A 23,114-nucleotide genomic window follows, 5' to 3' on the forward strand; every position below is an offset into this window, starting at 1 on the left:
AAGTTTGCAATGGGGCGTCCTTCTTGAGTCAAAACAACCCCAATTTCGATTCCAGAAGCATCACATTCCACTTCAAAAGTCTTATCAAAGTTAGGTAGTTCAAGTAAAGGTGCTTTTGTTAAACATCCCTTCATTTCATTGAAGGCATCTTCTTGTTCTTTGCCCCATGAAAAGATAGAATTCTTTTTAATGATCCCTGTTAAGGGGGCGACAATAGAACTGAAATTTGGCACAAACCTTCTATAAAAACTTGCAAGACCATGAAAACTTCTGACTTGACTGATTGAAGTGGGCATTGGCCACTCTTGAATGGCTTTAATCTTTTCAGGGTCAACTTCAAGTCCCTGTGAACTTACAATAAAGCCTAAGAAGGATAAACTGTTAGTGCAAAAGACACATTTCTTCATATTAGCATAGAGTTTTTCCTTTTGAAGGGTTTTAAAATGTTGCACATTTGTTTCCAAGTCATGACTATAAATCAAAATATTATCAAAATAAACCACACAAAACTTACCGATAAATGGTCGGAGTACATGATTTATTAATCTCATAAAGGTGCTTGGAGCATTGGTTAAACAGAAAGGCATCACCATCCATTTGTACAAGCCTTGCTTTGTCTTGAATGCAGTCTTCCATTCATCTCCTTCTCGCATTCTGATTTGATGATATCCACTCTTTAGATCAATTTTGGAGAACATAGTGGCTCCACTCAATTCATCCAACATGTCATCAAGTCTTGGTATAGGATGTCGATACTTGATGGTAATTTGACTGACAACACGACAATCTACACACATTCTCCATGAACCATCCTTTTTGGGTACAAGTAACACCAGAATAACACATGGACTTAAACTTTCTCGTATGTATCCCTTGTCCATCAATTCTTTAACTTGTATTTGAAGCTTTTTAGTCTCTTCAGGATTACTTATATATACTGGTCGGTTTAGAATGGATGCACCGGGTATGAAGTCAATTTGATGCTCGATCCCCTTAATAGATGGTAATCCACTAGGAATGTCTTCTTGGAATAACTCTTCGAATTACTACAATAAAGATGAAATAGAAGAAGGCAAGCCTTCTGGAATGTTAGTCAAAAGAAAGCTTTCCTTGTACCCAAGTACAATTAGAGCTTTGTAGGATAACAAATGTTTCCTAATGTCTTTCCCTCCAGCATATATGTTCATCTTCGTTGGTTCCTCCTCCTTAATGGATTTAAAAGCTTCAATGCTCTTCTTCAAAGCGTCTTGTTCTTCAGATACTTGGTTTGGTGAAAGTGGAGTGAAGATGAATTTCTTTTCATTGTGATAGAAAGAATACCGGTTTGTGAAACCATCATGGACAACCTTCTTATCAAATTGCCAAGGCCTCACTAGGAGTATATGGCACGCATTCATTGGAACAACATCACAAAGAACTTGGTCTTGGTATTTTCCAATCGAAAAGGAAATGTTGACTTGTTTGGTGACCTTAACTTCTCCCCCATCATTTAGCCATTGTAACTTGTATGGTGTAGGGTGTTTAATCATCGTAAGTCCGAGTTTAGCCACCATTAAAGTGCTTGCAACATTGGTACAACTTCATCCATCGATAATCATGAAACAAACTTTGTTGTTTACATGATAACGAGTGTGAAAAATGTTATCTCTTTGATTATCCTCCATGGATTGAATATTCAAAGCTCTTTTCACTGCCAAAACTTGTCCTCAAACTTGAGACATTGTTAGTAAACAAATAAAACAAAAGTAAACCTTACCAGCACACTCACAAAGCCTCACAAGCTTTACTCCAAAGAAAAGATATGATCACTCCACTCAACACTAGTGTTTACTCTCGGGAATATGACTTGGCTTTTAACAATTCCCTTATGATCTCACTCACTCAATTAGCCTTTTTCCACTCTATCTCTCTTGTTAGGTCCTTTGAAGAACTAACTAAAGATTAGAACAAGTTATTTCTCTTTTTGTGTGCGTCGGCTGCAAAATAGGTTAGGGTAGAAAAGAAAAGAAGAAATGGAAAGGTAGAAGAAAGGATTCAAGGAAAAGAAAAGAAAGGAAAAGGTTGAAGACAAGGAAAATGGAAGTATAGAAAGGAAAGAGGTGACTTGCAACCCAAGAAACAACACTTACTGTACCTTTTCACAAGACACAATAAATTTATCTTCTCTAGTGTAATTATGCCTCTTTGATGTTCTTGTAATGGTAGAGCACTTTTCCTTGGCTTTGCTTTTCTTTTTGTTTGAAATTATTTTTCTTCTTTTTTTCTGGTTTTTATTTTTATTTTTGAATTCCTTTGTTTGTTGTAGGAGCTTTTGATTTTCTTTTTGAATTTCTTTTCTTTTTTGCTTTTGTTAATGCACGCCAATGGCACTTTTGTTGTCAATCCAACTATGCTTTGAATACCGCTTGATGTAGGCTGAATCTACATTCTTCAACGGAAGTGAATAGATAACCTTATTTTTGTCCCGATCTAGGAATGACAAGTACTGATATCCTTGAGTTATTAGTATGGTTGCAACAAAGATAAGAAAGAGATGAAATTAATAATGGAATAAGAAATGGATAAACAAAAAAATAAGTAATGAAATAAGGATAGAAAAGAGATGGCTGCGGAATTTTAATGAAGATATTAGTGGCCTTGATGGAAGATGGTTGATGGTGTTGATGTTGAATGGAAGATGGTGGTGATGTTGTATCTCAAACATGCCAAAGAAGAAACTATGTTAGGAAGCACAATCCCGATCTTCACAAACTTGCATGAGGGGTAATGATGGTCTCTTTAACCCACTAGATATAAAATCTAGGAATTTAGGAATCAAGGTGAAGTAATGACGCCACAAGTATAAGAAATATACTTGTTTAATCGATAAAGTTCTCAAAGAACTTTGAAGAGAGATTTAACTCACAAAGGTTTGTTTATTTTATGAAAATGAGATGATTACAAATGAAAGCAAGCCTCTCAATTTATAGGAAATGAGAATGCTTGGCCGAATAGGCACCTAATGTTTCGGCTAGGTACATGTCTCTAGTGAAAGTACATAATGCTTTAAAATGAAAGAAGTCCCTTGGCTTGGCGATGGTTCGACTACCTCTTCAAAGGGGTCACGATGTTTCGACCATGCATGAATTAACCTCCCTTTGGCCGAATGGTGGTGTGCTTGTTCATCTCGGCGCCAAAGACATTTCCCTTGGCTGAATGATGATGTGCTGGTTCATTTTGGCGCCCAAACTCTCATGTGCAAGGCATGTGGATGGTGCCCGAATAGGCATGGTGCTTTGTCTCATGTCTCTTGGTGATTTAGGCCTCTAATGGTTGTAATCTCTTCACCAATGTGCGCCTTAATGAAAGGGCATCTTCATGGGCAGTATCATTCATGGAAGGTCACAATTGTTGGAAAGTAACCCTTCATGTTTGAGCTAGTTCTAGGGTGAACGAGATGAAGATGAGCTGACCATAGGTGAGTTGTAGCTTGGTGAACATTATGGCAGCTCTTTGTGAAAAGGTACCTCTTGAGGTGGCAACTATTCGTGAAACTGTAGGATTTCACAAAATTTGACTTATGACATATTTAAAGTGTCATAAGTGGTGATGATGATGGTGCAGCTCCCCAGTTGAATTGAAGTCATCTTGTAGCTCAAATCTTCAGCTCAATCCTTTCACCAATTGTTCCTTTTGCTCTCCTAAATGTCCCAATGTAAGTATCCTTGTTGTTACTTTCTCCAATTAGCACCAATGTAGCTCCCATGTTGTGGCCGAATATACCTACACACATAACATAAAGAATAAGTTAAGTATATGAACTATATTAATGAGTATAAGATAAAGATGTGTACTATAGGTTATTTAATAATCAACATGTAATATATTAAACAACCTATTATCTATTGGTTCTTTCTCATTAAAAGATTTTGAATGGAAGATGGTGGTGATGTTGTATCTCAAACACACCAAAGAAGAAACTATGTTAGGAAGCACAATCCCGATCTTCACAAACTTGCAAGAGGGGTAATGATGGTCTCTACAACCCACTAGATATAAAATCTAGGATTTTAGGAATCAAGGTGAAGGAATGACGCCACAAGTATAAGAAATATACTTGTTTAATCGATAAAGTTCTCAAAGAACTTTGAAGAGAGATTTAACTCACAAAGGTTTGTTTATTTTATGAAAATGAGATGATTACAAATGAAAGCAAGCCTCTCAATTTATAGGAAATGAGAATGCTTGGCCGAATAGGCACCTAATGTTTCGGCTAGGTAAATGTCTCTAGTGAAAGTACATAATGCTTTAAAATGAAAGAAGTCCCTTGGCTTGGCGATGGTTCGACTACCTCTTCAAAGGGGTCATGATGTTTCGACCATGCATGAATTAACCTCCCTTTGGCCGAATGGTGGTGTGCTTGTTCATCTTGGAGCCAAAGACATCTCCCTTGGCTGAATGATGATGTGCTGGTTCATTTTGGCGCCCAAACTCTCATGTGCAAGGCATGTGGATGGTGCCCGAATAGGCATGGTGCTTTGTCTCATGTCTCTTGGTGATTTAGGCCTCTAATGGTTGTAATCTCTTCACCAACGTGCACCTTAATGAAAGGGCATCTTCATGGGCAATATCATTCATGGAAGGTCACAATTGTTGGAAAGCAACCCTTCATGTTTGAGCTAGTTCTAGGGTGAACGAGATGAAGATGAGCTGACCATAGGTGAGTTGTAGCTTGGTGAACATTATGGCAGCTCCTTGTGAAAAGGTACCTCTTGAGGTTGCAACTATTCGCGAAACTGTAGGATTTCACAAAATTTGTCTTAGGACATATTTAAAGTGTCATAAGTGGTGATGATGATGGTGCAGCTCCCCAGTTGAATTGAAGTCATCTTGTAGCTCAAATCTTTAGCTCAATCCTTTCACCAATTGTTCCTTTTGCTCTCCTAAATGTCCCAATGTAAGTATCCTTGTTGTTACTTTCTCCAATTAGCACCTATGTAGCTCCCATGTTGTGGCCGAATATACCTACACACATAACATAAAGAATAAGTTAAGTATATGAACTATATTAATGAGTATAAGATAAAGATGTGTACTATAGGTTATTTAATAATTAACATGTAATATATTAAACAACCTATTATCTATTGGTTCTTTCTCATTAAAAGATTTAAAAGCATGAATACACTTATGAGAAGAACTTCCCTGAATTGTTTTTCCTTTGCACGAGTGATAGGTCCTTTAGGCATGATTTCAGGATCCATTGATGTGGTTATGATCACATCAAATATGCTTTATGTGCCTGGCATTACTAAGAATTTACTCTCTGTGTCAAAATTTACGCAGGACAATAATGTCTCTCTTGAGTTCTTTCCATCATACTGTCAAGTGAAAGAGCTTGGTTCAAGGAAGGTTGTGCTAGAAGGTTATGAAGAAGGGGGTATGTATAAACTTCAAATGCCTCAAAATAAAGATGTTTCTGTCAAGTCCACATCAATTCAAATATGTTAATAGTTCCTGTTCTTTTAATAAAATTTTTTCCTTATATTCTACTGTTAAGAATAACGCTCGAGAATTATGGCATAAAAGGATGGACATCCTTATAAAAATGGTTGCTTAAGCCTTGAAAACCTGTAATATTTCAGTTGATTCTAAGAAAGATGATAGTGTTTGTTCTGCGTGTTTTTTAGCTAAATCTCATAAGTTTCCTTTCTCTAATTCTATTACTGTTTACATTAAACCTTGGGAACTTGTGGTTGCAAATATCTAGGGCCTACATTTGTGTTCCAATGGATTTAGATATTACGTTGCCTTTAAAGATGCCTATACGCGGTATACTTGGGTTTATTTTTTTAAGAAAAAAGCTGAGGTTGCTAATGTTTTTAGTCAGTTTTAGAGGAAGGTTGAAAGGCAGCTAGGGATGAAGATGTTTGTTCTTAAAACTGGTGGAGGAGGTGAATTTTTTGCTATGCACAAGTATCTCTGAGATCAAGGCATTGTACATAGGCTCCCGTGTCCACACACATCTGAGAAGAATGGTCTTGTGGAATGGAAACATAGGCAGATTGTAGAGGTTGGGCTAGCCATGATGGCACAGGCCTCAATGCCCCTATCATTTTGGAATGATACTTTTACAAATGCTGTTTACCTCATCAATAGGTTGCCTACTACAGCCTTGGCAGGTATATCTCTCTACACTAAGTTGTTTAATAAAGTACCAAATTATAAATAGTATGGTAAGGGTTTTTGGATGTTCACGTTTTCCTTTCTTAAGACCTTTTAATCGGCATAAATTTCAGTTCATGTATTCTCCTTTTTTGTTTTTGGGATTTACTCTAAGACAAAAAGGTTGTAAATGCATGGATTCTACTAGTAAAATTTACATTTCTAGACATGTTAAATTTGAGGAGCATGTTTTTCCTTGTGTTTCTAGTCCAATTAATTCTATCTGGAAAGGGACTCAATTTTTCTTGAATTTTCAGCTTCCTAGTCTATACTCCTCTAGTTCTAGTTCTGTTTCTCAACCAAAGTTTAAACCAGCATCTTTTCCTTTCTTATTGGGTGGGTCTGTACTTTAAAAAGTATCCTCACTCTTCCCTCAAGTTCATACCAGTAGTACAACATTGACTACATCAAGTTCAAATTTCCTATCCCCTCTACCTACTCTTGGTCTTGCACCTTCTCTCTCTTTGCAAAATCAGCGGTTCTTGACTTCACTGTCTACTTCTTCTTTGTTTCCACTCCTAGCTTGTCTCCTTCTCTGCAGGAAAAATTTTCATTGTAATCATCATCACCACATCAGTCACCTCCATCTCTACCAGCATCCACCTCTATCCCATCATCACCACATCAACCATCTCCATCTCTACCAACATCCACCCCCATTCCACCTCTCAGATCTATTACATATGTTCACCACGTGGTTACCAAGGGACACTCTGGTATTTTCAAGCCAAAAGTGTATATCATTGAGGTCAAAGACAAGGAACCAGCTGATGTTTTTGTGGTTTTACAACATCCTTCTTGGAAAGCTGCAGTGCAAGATGAATATTCTGCTCTCTTGAGAAATAACACATGGTCCCTGACATCTTTGCCTCCTAGTCGAAAGGCTATAGGTGAAAGTGGTTATATAAGGTTAAAAGGAAGCCATATGGAGCTGTTGATAGGTTAAAAGCTTGTCTGGTTGCAAAAGTGTACTATTAATAGGTTAGTACTGAGTTTAAAGAGACATTCAATTCTGTTGTGCGAGCTGCTTCAATTCACACTGTCCTTGCAGTAATTGCTACTAACAAGTGATGTATTAGGTAAACTGACATCAACAATGCATTTTTGAATGGAGCACGTTCTGAAGAAATTTACATGTCACAGCCACTTGAATTTGAGGAAGTTGAAGCTTCTGGAGAGGTGCTGGTGTGCAAGGTTGAGAAGGCTCTTTATGGCCTTAAGCAAGCCCTCGGGCCTGGTTTGATACTTCGAAGATGTACCTGGTCTCTAAGTTGGGTTTTATTGCCTCACGTGCTGATTCCTCACTGTTCATCGGGAATACAAGCATGTCTAAGCTTCTCCTTATGATGTACGTCGATGACATAATTATCACTGGCAGTCATGTATTAGAGGTTAATGAGGTCGTCCAGAATATCAATTCTGAATTCTCTCTCAAAGACTTGGGCGAGCTTGAGTTCTTTCTCGGTATGGAGGTACAAGAATGCTCAAAGGTGGTATTTTTAAAGCAATGAAAGTATATGACGGAGCTACTTACTAAAGCAGGCATGCTTAGTGTTGGACCTGCTCTCAGGTGCTCCTCATTTTCAGGCTGATAATGGTCAGTAGATGGCTGACATACATTTGTAAAGGAGTGTGATTGGTGGGCTGTAGTATGTATGTTTGACCGGGCCTGGCATTGCTTATGCAGCTAAGAAGGTGAGTCAGTTTATGAATGATCCGTATGAGTCTCACTGGAAAGTTATGAAACGAATCCTTCATTACTTGTGTGGATCGTTGGATCATGGTTTGTTTTTTAAGTCCTCTGATGTTTTAAATCTTGTCTGTTATACGGATGTTGACTGGGCTTCATCTGTGGAGGATAGAAGGTCCACGACGGGTTATTGTATCTTTCTTGGGTCAAATCCTGTTGCGTAGTGTTCTAAGAAGCAGACAGTGGTCTCTCGGTCTTCTTCTGAAGTTGAGTATCGAAGTCTAGCCAAAGTTGTTTCTGAATTGGTCTGGGTTGAGCTGTTGCTCTTGGAAATTGGTTTACCCTTGGTCAGCAAACCGTCTAGTGTGACAATACTTCTACAGTTTCAATGGCTGCCAACCCTACAAATCATGCTCGCATAAAAATGTTGAGATTGACTTATATTTTGTGCCAGAAAAGGTTCTTGTTGGAAAGCTTGTTGTTAATTTTGTGCGATCTTCTGAGCAAGTTGTAGATGTGCTCACAAAACCAATTTCTCCTTCAATGTTTCAGAACCTACGAAGTAAGCTTGGAGTTTTTTCATGGGAAGAAATTCAGAATGAAGGAAACCAGATGAATGATAGAGTACAAGTGCCAAGTCTGTTACAGAGTTTGTTGTAACTAACCCAAGTTAGTTGAGCCTAACGTCTTTAAATACCAAGTCAAGCCCATTTGTAAATAAGTGAGGAATTTATGAAGTGCAATAATATTGTTGACTTTAGAAAGTCTTATTATGTTCAAGATTTTGATTAGGTCGTCATCTATTTACTCCGTTGTTATATCCGGTCACCGGATTTCCACTCATATGTATTGATTTTTAAAGTATTTGTTGAGTTGATCATATAATCAAAATTGAAGTTGATCGAACATATGAAACACAAATACTTGTTCCCACGTAGCACGTTTTGTCTCCATCGAATCGGCACTTGTACATGAAGTTGTCGTATTTGCACTGTTACACGAAGTTGCGTATTAGTTCTATCAATATTATTGTATCAGAACAATAAATATGGCAATATCAGTACATAGCACTATCGATACCGTTGAAACACACTGGAATTACATAAAATGTAAGTGTATTGGTACATTTACAAGGACATACCGGTACACATAGACCAAAATTTTTGTATCGGTACTCTCGATATGACTGTATCTATACGATCAAAATGACCGTATCAGTACATAACACATTGATACCTTCAAAACACACTGGAATTACACAAAATGTAACCGTACCGGTACATTTATAAGGCCGTGCCGGTACACGTAGAGCAAAATTGGGTTTTTGATTCTGCCTAACTTTGTAAATTGTAAAATACCCTCAAAATTTTATTTAAAATTATATATCTAGATTAAATAAATAATTTCATAATTTAAATTGATTTTATCCACACTAATTACGTGCCCTCAAGTGCTTATGCCTCAATATTTAATCAAACAACTGATCCCGCTAAACTTAAATCATGAATTACTGAACCCAAACTCATATATGAAACAACACTTTTCGACTCACCCTTTAATATTTTTTATGATTGTACTTGGTTAAATAACGACAAAATATCTAAAATATATATGAATAGTCATCAAAATACCCAAAATCCATAGATATCAAATAGCAAATAACCCAACAAATCCAAAATACTAGCATATCTCAAGTAAAATAGAGATGAAACATATCTAAACAAAGCCACAACAAAATAATCTAACATAATCCAAACTAATCCATAAAATAAAGTTAAGCCTATGATGCATCGTCATTGCTATCAACATCATCCTCGTCGCCATCCTGAAGAATCGAATACTCCAAGATGTCAAGACTTTCATTAACTGAATTAAAACGATGCATAATGCGACCGTCCATTTGATTTATCAACTTTGAAAGTGATGCCAAAGATACATCTCCTTGAGGTATTGGATTAATTGGCTGACGAACCGCTCGAGGTACTGGCGCTGGCCGTAGAGTGCACATAATCCACTCACCGTTGACGAGATCGAAATGAGTCATTCGAAGATATGAACCATCAATCTTATTTCCTAGAGGGAAAGGAATATCTATGGAGCAATCTATGTTCTCCTTAAGAAATACATGACTTAGGGCATATGACAAGCATTGTTGTACTGTTAAATAAAATTCCTTCTACTAAAAAATAAATAAGGAAAGAGCATAGTAAAGAGAAGTAAGGGCCAATTTACAAGGACTTGAAAAATTCCCAAATTCGAGTTTGTGTTAGCTATGATCAAGTAATCTGCAATGAAATAAAATAAAGGGGATTTTGGGGGAATAAGAATTAAATAAGAAAATTAATAAATAGTGAAAATAAAGAAGATTAAAAGTGTAAAGTTGAAAATAACAATAGTAAAAAGCAGTCTCAAGCCTCGTTTTGACTCAATTCATTTATGATCATTGAAATTGATTTTACTTTGGGATTCACATCGGTTACAGTCTACAAGGCCCAACCCTTGTAACTTGCCTTTCACTTTGGTAACTAATTTTCCCAAGGCCAATCTTTGGAAATCTACCTTTAAATTGAACCAACTACGACTATCATCGTTAGCATAAAATAATTGAGTTTTGGAAAAGTCCAACTGAATTATGTTGTCTCAATGAGAATCGAATCCGATCTCAATTTCCCTTAGAGAACCGCGGCTAAGTGTGTTCACAGGAAGTTGGATGTGCTACAAGCGGATCCTTCACCCCAACTTTAAATCATAACAACATCCAAACCAATGAGAACTTTTTGAATGAAAGTGTTTTGATTTTGAAGGATAGACCGATTATCTATCCAAGTTTCAAAAAAAACTAAGAATGACATCCTGGAGATGTTAAGTGCTTTTCAATTCTTACATTTCGAATTGAGTCATTGCTTAGCCTTTGGCTTATGAGAAAATTAGCTAAGCATGACGGAAGTCATACTTAGCATGTTTAAATAAAACTTAAAGTAGATAAATATGTAAACAAAAGGAAAAACTTTTTATAGAACCAAGTAACCAAAAATTACAAAATCCAATCTAAGCAAGTGTATCCCAAGCTTTATCCTAAGGGGGTATTAAAGCTTTTAAAAACCCTAAAGATAACATAAAAATTATAAGATAAATAAATCCTAAAATAAATCCAAATGTTTTCAAACTCAAACTTTAAATTAAAAAAAAACTCATCCTAAGATAACTCTGCCCATCCACCTTCCAAAAGGTGCTGACTAGATCTTCTAGAAACTGATACTGACTGGATCTTCTAGAAACTGCCATGTCAAACCTTGTCATGCCCATATCTCCAATCATGATCGAAAAATAAAAAAATGTAAAATGCACCCTTTTTACTGCTAATTCTAGAAAATAGGCTCCTGCACGAAAATAAACACAATACAACTAAATCAACAGTAATAAATTCATAACATAGAAAAATTAACAAGTAAATATCATCAATTTAGAACACTCATCGAATTCCCCCTTTCTTATCTCATTCTTGTCCTCAAGTATGCTTTAATCAAACAAGTCAAAAACTTCATTTACCTTTCTTTGCCATCATTAGGCTTTCATCTCGGAATTCTTCATGGATTGGAAGAACAAATGTGGATACCGGAAGCCGACTTAGATGATCAGCTACCAAATTCTAACATCTTTTTTTCCTTAATTTCCAAATCAAATTCTTTAAGAAGTAAGATCCAATTGATAAACCTTGGTTTCGCCTCATTTTTGCTCAATAAATACTTTAAGACTGCATGATTAAACAAAACAATAACTTTAGTTTCTATAAGATATGATCTAAATTTTCTAATGTAAAAACTATAGCAAATAATTCTTTTTCTATGTTGAATAATTCCATTGTGGAAAGTCTAAGGTTCTTTATACATATGTGATGACATGATGTTCTTTGTCGATTCTTTGTCTGAGGATATCTCCAACACTTCCATCCGAAGCATCACACATGAATTCGAAAGGGAAATCTCAATTCGACGGCCAAACGATTGATATAGAAACCAGTTTTTCCTTCAAAATATTAAATGATTCTTTTCACTCCTGATTGACGTCGAAAGCCTTGTCATTTTGCAGCAAATTGCTCAATGGTTGCGCCACCTTGGAAAAGTCTATAATGAACATACAGTAAAATCTACATGACCAAGAAAAAAGCGGATTTCCCTCATATTTATGGGGTATGGAAGTGAGCGTATGATGTCAGTTTTTGCTTTATCCACCGTAATCCCATTAGAAGAGACAATATGTCAAAGGTTTAGTCCTTTAATTACCATGAAATTACATTTCTCATAATTAAGAACTAAATTAAATTCAAGGCAACATCTCAGTACGTTAGTTAAATTTAAAAGGCATTGGTTAAAAAAGTTACCATACACTGTAAAATCATCCATAAAGACCTCAATTCCTTTTCCGACATAATCAAAGAAAATACTTAGCATACATCTCTGAAACGTAGCAGGTGCATTGAAAGGGCCAAAAGGCATACACCTATAGGAGAATGTATCAAAGAGACATGCAAATATCATCTTTTCCTAGTCTTATGGCGCTACCGGGATCTGGAAAAAACTAAAAATCATCAAGGTAGCAATAATGAGATTTACCAGCTAATCTTTCTATCATTTGATCTATAAAAGGGAGAGGGAAGTGGTTTTTTCGGGTTAACGAATTCAAATTCCTGTAATCAATGCAAACTCTCCATTCATTCTGAACTTGTGTTGAAAATAATTTTCCTTCAGAATTTTTGATCATCGTAACTCCAGTTTTTTAGGAACTACATGGACCGAACTTACCCAGTTACTGTCCGAAATTGGGTATATGATGTCGGCATCAAGGAGTTTTTGTATCTCTTTTTTTACCACTTCCATCATTAGTAGAATAAGCCGATGTTGGCTTTCTCGTGATGGTTTTGTGCCATATTCAGTTTTAATTTTGTGTATACATATGGATGGACTTAACCTTTTGATGTCGGCCATGGTTCATCCGATAGCCTCCTTATGTGTGCGTAAAACCATTATTAAGTCTTCCTCTTCTTTCTTTGACAACTTATTTGATATGATCATTGGTATATTGGCATTTTTTCCCAGGAAAACTTACTTTAATTGTTTCGACAATTGTTTTAGTTATATCTCAATTGCATGCAAAATGGAAGGTAGAATTTTAGACTTAGAAGGAATCAAAATTAAATTAGAATAATCATAAAAAAAACTTTCCAACTCCCTGACTTCCTCATTGTAGTCTTCTAAGTCCCTGCATATATCAAAACATAAATTAGTTTCTACAAACTCATTTGCCAAAGGATAAAAAATATTAACATAATTTATGCTCGCCACTTTCTCTGGTATTTCATTGCCTTATACACATCAAATTTAACAATCTCACCATCAAATTCCATGGTTAAAATTTTGTTTCTTACGTCAATCTTTGTGTGCACTGTGCTCAGAAAGGGACGGACAAGGATGATATCGAAAAAATAATGGTACGATCATTTCCATGTCAATGACATAAAAATAAGTTGGAAATATTAAGTCATTTACCTTAACCAGTACATTTTCCAATAGCATTTCAGGGTAGATGACAAACCTATCGGCAAGCTAAATTTATATTTTTGTTTCCTTAAAGGGATCATTAGTAATCAAATTATAAACATATATATACATTACATTAGTAGAGGCACCAAGATCACACATGGCTCATTTTATCCCAACTTTACCAATTTTACAAGGTATTGTGAACATACCTTGGTCTTTCAATTTTGGTGGTAGCCTTCGTTGGAAAATGACTGAGACATGTTCCCCCATATTTAACTTATCGTTCATGGTAAGTATTATTTTTGTTGTACAAAGGTATTTTAGGAATCGAGCATACCTTGGGAACTTTCGGATAACCTCAATAAGAGGTATGTTGATTTCCACCTTTCGAAAAACATCCAAAATTTCCTTCTCATGGGCTTGTATATCTCTTTTTAATAACCTTGATGGAAAAGTTGGTAGAACAATATAAGGAGATGGAGCTTTATCAGCTTGTAATTTATTTTTCTTTTTCTGGGATCCTAAGTCTATTGTCTTTTCTTTCTTTTGGATTACTGCACCTTCATCTTTTGGGACTGGTTGTGTGACAATTGTACCACTCCAGAGAGTGATGGCGTTGACATTCTCTCGTGGGTTTACCTCAATTTGAGATGTAAGCTTACCCTGTGATTCCAAGTATCCCACGATCTGAACCAGTTGACTCATTTGCTTATTAACGCTTGGAAGTGCGCTTCAATACGACTCTTGAATTTTTACTTGAGAAAGAACCAACCTCTTAACGATTGATTTTAATGATGTCTTCTATGGCTGATGGGGGTGGTGGAAGTAGCCTTGATTGATAGGCTTGATTAGGCCTTGGGTTTTATGCATAACTAAAATTTGGATGATCTCTCCATCCCAGGTTGTAAGTGTTGGTTATAATACCTCTAGGAAGGTCCTATAAAGTTCCCTATTGCATTAACTTGAGAAAACATATCATTTTATATCATTGTGGAAACCATCTGCTGGATGGTAGGGTAATGCACATATTCTGCACAATCTATTCGTTTTAATCTTTCCTGCAACAAGAGAATTTACAACAACAGTTAATTTATCAATATTACTTTCCAAAGTAATTGAATTTATCTCATTAACCCGTTGATGGGGTTTATTGGATAGGTGAGCTGTTGAGAATTGCCAACCATTGTTGAAATTAAGTTCGTAGCCGCATTAGTAGTAATGTTCACTGAAGCTCCTCCACTTGTAGCATCGATCATCTCTATTTCCAAAGGAGTTAAACCTTCATAGAAATATTAAATAAGAGTTTACCCATTCAATCCGTGTTATAGGAAACTAAGGTAAATTTTTTTTAAATCTTTCACAGTAGTCGTAGAGTGATTCTCCATCTTGTTGTTCAATTCCAAGAATGCTTCTTCGTAACTCATTCACCCTCGCCGCAGGGAAGAACCTGTCAAGAAAAAGACGAGTCATTTCAACCCATGTTGTTACAGAATTTTGAGGTAAGTAAAATAACCATTCCTTACCCAAATAGGCTAAGGAAAAAGGAAAAGCATGGATTTTGATCTAGTCCTCAAATACTCATTGTGTTTCATGCTGGAGTAGAACATGTGAAATTTCGTGAAGTATTTGTACATATTTTTACTTTGTAATCCGTAGAAGGTATGGAGAAGATAAATGAGGATAATTTTTAACTGAATGTAGATTTTCTATGAGGAAAATTGATGCACAAAGTTTGTTGTACAACAGGAGCTGCAACTAACTCTCTGATCGTGGGATTAGCCATTAGAATGGGTTCTGTGTTATTGAACTCAAAGTTTCTCTCAACGTCTGAACTAGATTCTGAATTCGAATCTGGATCTATTTGTTATTGATGATCTTGCTATTGTCTGTTTCTTTCTCGAATCGTCTATGTGTGAGTTATACAAGCTCATGATTTGATCTCCGGATCAAAATCTACTAATTCACCCGAGTTATTCCTGGTCATAAATCTAACTAACTTAAATTATAAATTTTGGCGAAGTCCCCAACAACAACACCAATTTGAGAAGCGTCTTTTACTTTCAAATAAAATTCCTTCTCCTCAAAATAAATAATGAAAAACATAATAAAGAGAAATAAGGGTCGATCCACATATACTTAGAAAATTCCAAATTCGAGTTTGTGTCAGCTATGATTCATGTAATCTGCAATGAAATAAAATAAGGGGGATTTTAGTGGAATAAGAAATAAATAAGAAAAGTAATAAAGAGTGAAAATAAAGAAGATCAAAAGTGTAAAGTTGAAAATAGCAATAGTAAAAAGCATCCTCAAGCCTTGTTTTGACTCAATTCATTTCTGATCATTGAAATGGATTTTAATTCGATATTTATGCCAGTTACAGTCTATAAGGCCCAACCCTTGTAGCTTGCTTTTCACTTTGGTAACCGATTTTCCCAAGGCCAATCTTTGGAAATCAAGTTTTAATTTAACCTACGACTATCGTCGTTCGTACATAACAATTTTGGGTTTTAGAAAATCCCGACTCAAATTATGTTGTCTCAATGAGAATCGAATCATATCTCAGTTTCCCTTAGTGGACCGCCGCTACGTGTGTTCACAGGAAGTCAAATTTGCTACAACATCCAGACCAATGAGCTCTTTTTGAAATGAAAGTGTTTTGATTTTAAAGGATAAGCTGATTGACTATCCAAGTTTCCAGAAAACTGAGAATGGCATCCTAAAATGTTAAGTGTTTTTCAAATCTCATATTTCGAATTGAGTCATCGTTTAGCCTTTGGCTTGTGAGAAAATTAGTTAAGCATAATAGAAGTCATACTTAGCTTGTTTAAGTAAAACTTAAAGTAAATAAAAATGAAAACAAAAGGAAAAACTTTTACAAAACCAAGTAACCAAAAACTAGAAAATCTAATCTAAGCAAGTGTATCCCAAGCTTTTGTTGAGACCGTCGGCACACCCCATGGTGCAGCGGAAACAAAACACGACGGTCTCACCAGTGATCCAAGTACGAAAAACCAAAATCGGGAGGAAAGGATGCGAATACTTACAGTGGGTTCCTTGAAAAATAACAAAGACAACAATGACTAATGGTGATTACGAACGGTTCTAATCGTAAGCCTCCACAAAAATACATCTCGACCTTCTACTCAGTTCACTGTTTGAGAGCAAAATTTTACTTTTCTCAAAAACAGTTTTGAGAAAACTGTTGAAGATTAAAACGACTGCTAAACCTTACACAACTTTAAATATCCGAGTTACCTTAACATATTAGGGATTTTTAGTTATTTCAAATTAATTAAATTCTTATTTAATTAATTCAAAATTAAATATCCATTAAAGACTTATAATCCAAATTACACTATTTAACATTTATTTAAACTTTTATTTGATTATTCTGAATTAAATATCCATTAAAAGAATTGTAATCAGAATTACATTCTTCTAATGTTTACTTACTATATTCGGGATAATTAAAATCATACGTATATCAAATATACATATATTTACTCTAGAAATATTTTAGTAACGTATAAAAAATTGTACATCTTTGCTCATTTCAATCCTAGGGTGTGACCTTGTAGGTTTTTGTAACGTTAGTAGTAATTATTAGAACAATTCGAATATAACATACAATTAGTGACATCTAGCAACATATCATTGTCACCTAAGTTACAAGAAATTATGATTCGACATATCATCTTCGTGATTGACTCTTGTATAACCAATCTATTGTTTCTTGATATCTAGAGTAGACTATAATTAACGAATAATTTGTGATATCTCATATTAACGTATTCAAGCATGACCATGCATTTCTAGTCTCACTACATCAAGTGGCTTGTGATATATTTCCTATTATGTAGGAAGAACAAATCTTATCTTAATCATACACACCCCACTATATATATCGAGATATATTCAATAATAGTCTTTATAGTGTAACCAGCTTCGAAGTATGTTTAATTGTATCAAAACATACAACAATATATGTTAGGATAACATTGATCTCAAGTCTGAGGATCATAGATATAGTTATCACCATGAGCAATGTTTTGACCATCACATAATAGTCCAAAACATATGCTCATGGTGGGTCAATCTAATACATTGTTCTCTAACAATATAATCATGTATCAATTCTGACATCTCTATGTCAATGACAACTCGTTGTCATCAATCAATAACATGTTAGTCTTAATCGTATTATTGTTGTCCACACCCATAATAATACTTGACTAGGGATCTTTTAATAATAATAATAATGTTATTATATTGACTTTATTATAACTAAATTTAATAGTGGCAATGCCATTATTCAATAAAACCGGTAAATAAAATGTATCATTACAATCATCATATGATTTGTATTTGGGAATACTCTAACAATCTCCTACTAGCACTAAGACCAATCGCTCACATGTCTAATACCGAGTGACTCAGTGTGACGGTCATGCCTCTCCTTTGTAAGAGGCTTCGTCAAGGGATCAACAATGTTATCATCCGTGTGTACTCTGCATATTTTCACTTCTCCTCGATCTATGATCTCTCGAAGCGCCTAAGAATATGTTTGGACCATTGATGAGATCTTGGTTCCTTTGATTGTGCAGTGGCTCCATTATTGTCACAACGAAGTTCTACAGCATCTGATATGTTGGGAATAACCCCTAGTTCGATATGAACTACTTGATCCAAACAACCTCTTTTGCTGTTTCACTGGCTGCAATGTATTCAACCACTGTTGTAGAATCAACAACTGTGTTTTGCTTCAAACTTTTCCAGCTCACAACACCTCCATTAAGACAAAAAAAAACCCGATTGTGATCATGAGTCATCCTTGTTAGTTTGGAAGCTGGCATAAGTATAACCTTTTACACTAAGTTGTTCCTCACCTCCATAGACAAGAAATGTATCATTAGTCTTCTTAAGTACTTAAGGATATTTTTAACCGCAACCTAGTGATTTTCACTATGGTTTTCCTGATACGGACTCGTCATGCTTAAAGCATATGATACATCCGGTCGAGTACATATCATGGCATACATTATATAACCAATAGCTGAAGCGTATGGAATCTTATTCATCCGTTCTCTTTCTTGTGGTTGAAGGACACATTTCCTTTAAAGAGAAATGTCATGTCTCATAGGTAAAAACCCTTTCTTGGATTCTTTCATACTGAACCTTTTCAACACTTTGTCTATATATGTACTTTGACTCAGACTTAACTCCTAACATATACGCTGCCTCACCCAAATCTTTCATAGAAAAACAACTACCTAACCAAGTCTTAACAGACTGTAAAGTAGATATAACATTTCTTATGATGAGTATATCATCTATATACAAGATTAGGAAAGAAACAATGATCCCACTAGCCTTCTTATAAACACAAGGCTCATCTTTATTTCTGATAAAACCAATTTCTTTGATTGCATCATTGAAACGAAGATTCCAAATTCGAGAAACTTGCTTTAGTTCATGAATAGACCTTATAGTTTACAAATCTTTCCAGCATTTTCTGGAGCAACAAACCTTTTGGTTATGTCATATCTTTGAGTTTTCCATTAATGAAAGCGATTTTGACATCCATTTACCAGATTTCATAATCATGGAATGCATTTATTGCGAGCAATATCTGGATGGGCTTAAACATAGCTACAGGGGAGAATGTTTCATCATAGTGTACACCATGAACTTATCGAAAACCTTTAGTGACTAATAGACCCTTGTATGTTTGTACATTACCATCCATGTCAGTTTTCTTCTTGAAAACCCATTTACACCCTATAGGTTTGACCCCTTTAGGTGGTTCAACCAAAGTCCACACTTGGTTTACTGACATGGAATCCATCTCAGATCTCATGGCTTCAAGCCATTTCTCAGATTCTGGGCTAGACACTGCCTTTTGATAAGTTCTATGCTCATCTTGATCCATAAGAAGAACATCTCCATGTGTGGTAACAAGAAATCAAAATCTCTCAAGTGCATGGCGTTCTCTTGTGGATCTTCGCAGTTGTTGTGTTTTTAAATATGTTGATTGTTCCTCAAAAACTTGTGAAACATGTTCAACTTCAGGTTCATTGATATGTTGTTCTTGAACTTCTCAAGTTCAATATTTCTACCATTTCCTTTTTTTGAGGGAAATTCTCTTTTTGGAAAAACTCACGTTCGAGCAACAAACACTTTGTTCTCGTTAGGGTTGAAGAAATAATATCCATTAGTTTCTTTAGGATATCCAACAAATATACACTTATGAGATTTAGGTTCGATCTTTATAGTCATATGATGTTTTTCATAAGTTTCACAACCCCAAATCATCATAAAAGACATACTAGGACACTTCCTAGTCCATATCTCGAATGATGTCTTTTGAGCCGATTTAGATGGAACACGACTTAGTGTGAAAGTGGATGTTTCAAGTGCATGTCCCTAAAAAGAAGTTAAAATATAACTATAACTCATCATCGATTGAACCATGCCTAACAGTGTTCGATTCATTCTTTCAGAAACTCCATTCCACTGTGGTGTACCAGGTGGTGTAAGCTGTAAAATAATCTCACATTCTTTCATGAGTTCATCAAACTCTATGCTTAAGTATTCTCCACCTCGATCTAATCAAAGTGCCTTAATACTCTTACCTAGTTGATTTTGTACTTCATTTTTAAATTCCTTAAATTTTTCAAAAGCTTTAGATTTATGGCACATAAGATAAATATACCTATACCGACTGAAGTCATCGGTGAAAGTAATGAAGTAATTGAATCCACCTCTGGCTTATGTATTCATCGATCTACATACATCACTATGCATTAACCCTAATAAATCACTTGCTCGATCACCTTTATTATTAAAAGGAGCTTTAGTCATTTTCCCAACATATGTCATATTGTTAAAAAATAAATGAATATAAGAATCCATCTTTATGGAGTTTTGATATGCGTTTCTCACTTATATGACCTAAATGACAATGCCAAAGATAACTTTGATTTGAGTAATTTGTTTTTGATCTTTTAGTATTTATGTTTTAAATGGTGTTTTCTTAATAATAATCTCAAAACCAATGTTGTCAAAACTAGAACAACAATTGTGTCGAACCAATTGTACCGAACCATAAAAAACATTATCGAGATAAAAAAAACAACAATAATTCTTAATAATAATCTCAAAACATTTCTTGTCCAAACAAGAAATAGAAATAATGTTCTTAGTCAAACTGGGCACAAAATAACAATCCTATAAATTTAAATCAAGTCCACTTAGAAAAGATAAAACATATGTCCCTATAGCTAATACAATAACTCTTGCTCCATTTCTCACTTGTAGGTCTATGTCTCCTTTAGCCAGATTCTTTCTCTTTTACAGTCCCTGTACAAAAGTACAAATATGAGAACTACAATCGGTATCTAATATGGAAGAAGTAGATGTTGACAAATTAACATAAATAACATAAATACTTGAAACAAACGTTCAATTTGTTTTTTCCTTCTTGACATCTTCAAGGTAAACATGGCAGTTTCTCTTCTAGTGTCCGGTCTTATCGCAATGAAAACATTTTCCTTCCTTGCTAAATCCCATTTTGGGTTTCAATGCATCTTTTCCTTTCAGTTTGGCCTTACCATTGCCTTTGACTTTGCCGCTACCCTTTTATTTCCCTTTCTTTTGTTCTTGTGGACCATCAGAATGGGCTTAGGTCCAACCTTTTTCATGTTACTTTCAGCAGTTCGTAACATGCCAAGTAACTGTGGCAAAGTCTTGTTAATTTCATTCATGTTGAAATTAAGGAAAATTGGCTAAAGCTATATGGCAACGATTGCATGATAAAATCAGTAGCTAATTCATCATTGAGAGGAAATCCCAACTTTTCCAATGTTTGGATGTAGCCCATCATCTTGATGACACGAACTCCTACATGAGATCTCTCTGCCATTTTGCATTAAAATAGAGCTTTAGAGGTTTTATACCTCTCTTAACGTGCTTGCCCTACATATATTTCCTTGAGATTTTGAATCATCTCATATGCGACCATGTCCTCATGGTGATTCTGAAGCTCAGGAGTCATGGTGGAAAGCATTAGACATCTAACGTCTAACATATCATCCATATGTTTCTTAAATTTGTCTTTGTCAGCTCTAGAAGCATTAGCTGCCGGTTCATCAGGAATAGGTTCTTCAATTACATATTCCTTCCTTTCCTGTTTGAGAAAAAATTTCAAATTATGAAACCAGTCAAGGAAGTTTATGTCATTAATCTTCTCATTCTCAAGGAGTGATCCTAGTGATAAAGTGTTGTTTACCATTAAGTCTACAACAATGAAAATATTAAAGTAAGTAAATTTACTGAATTTTAAAATTTATAAATAGGTATTTACTTACAAATTACTCTCACTATTTTATTCAAAATTAAAAACCCTCTCATTTTAATTTCAGAAAAATTCAACGAAATTTTTTTCTCGTGGGTGAGGATCCATAATTCATCAATTTCCTAAATAAACTTTGGCTTTTCTTTTAGGATAATGATTATTTAGGTAAGTTCTTTTAGAATAGTGATTATTTACGTAAATAACACTTTACTAGTTACATCTCATGTAACTCCTTATTTTGGTGAACAACTCTTGTACAAATCATCTCATGACTTGTCCAAATACTTAACCTCTAGGTTTCTAATCCTATTAGAATAACCTAGCTAAGTTATTGTAATATCTCAACCGGTGAATATCACTTGCTTATTCTTCACATTTAACCAAGATAGATTTACGTGTCAATGCTTTGACAAAGCCCACACAATATCGATCGAAGCCTTAACGAGGGTAAATATTGGATGGTTAAGTTAACTTAGATTATAAAGAGGGATTTGCGTAAATATCTAATCATTGTTCATTTTAATATTAGACCCTTATTGATCTCATCAATATTCATTCTTATTTTAGCATTTTTTGCATTATGTACATAATAGATATAAGTAATAAATAAGATGCAATGGTTATAGCCCAAAAAATAATAACTTAGGTGGCCCATCCCAGGCCAATATGAGAACCAAAACCCTAAAACCTAAGACTACTATCTAGGTATATTCTCGCCTTTAGCTCAGTCTGTTCTTATGCTCCTTTTGAATCTTCATAGGATTACAATTTAAAAGAAACTCGTTTTACATACGAGAGAAAAAGATGAGAAGAGAAATATAATTGAAATATAGAAAAACATGACACACATGCCATATTTTAAAATTCAACCATTGTAAATTGAAAAAGGGATATAACCATGCATGTCAAACACCGTGCAAAACAAACATATCATATATACACATTGTTACGCCTTTGTTAAAAATATTAATATGGGCATACAATCTATATTGCTCATGAAGGGTCAAGGGGCAAAACCCTTACGATGGGATTTTTGAATAACAACACTTCCGTTTCTATAGAAAAACCTCATGATTTGATAACACTTATCAACATAATTGTTTTTTCGGGATTTTCAATCCAAAAGGTTTTTCTACATCGGAACAACCATTGTTTCACTGCCAAATGTGATATGCTATCGCATACCCACAGATCATCATGTCAACGATTGACATATGTATTTTGTAAAATCCTTGCAGCAACATACATATTGTAAAAATAGATTAACATATTAACATATTAATTGTAACTTTAATCGACCACTGATTTCTTACAAATATCACATAAT

Source organism: Hibiscus syriacus, unplaced genomic scaffold (assembly GCF_006381635.1).
Source record: "Hibiscus syriacus cultivar Baekdansim isolate YM2019G1 unplaced genomic scaffold, ASM638163v2 tig00111650_pilon, whole genome shotgun sequence".
NCBI lineage: Eukaryota > Viridiplantae > Streptophyta > Magnoliopsida > Malvales > Malvaceae > Hibiscus > Hibiscus syriacus.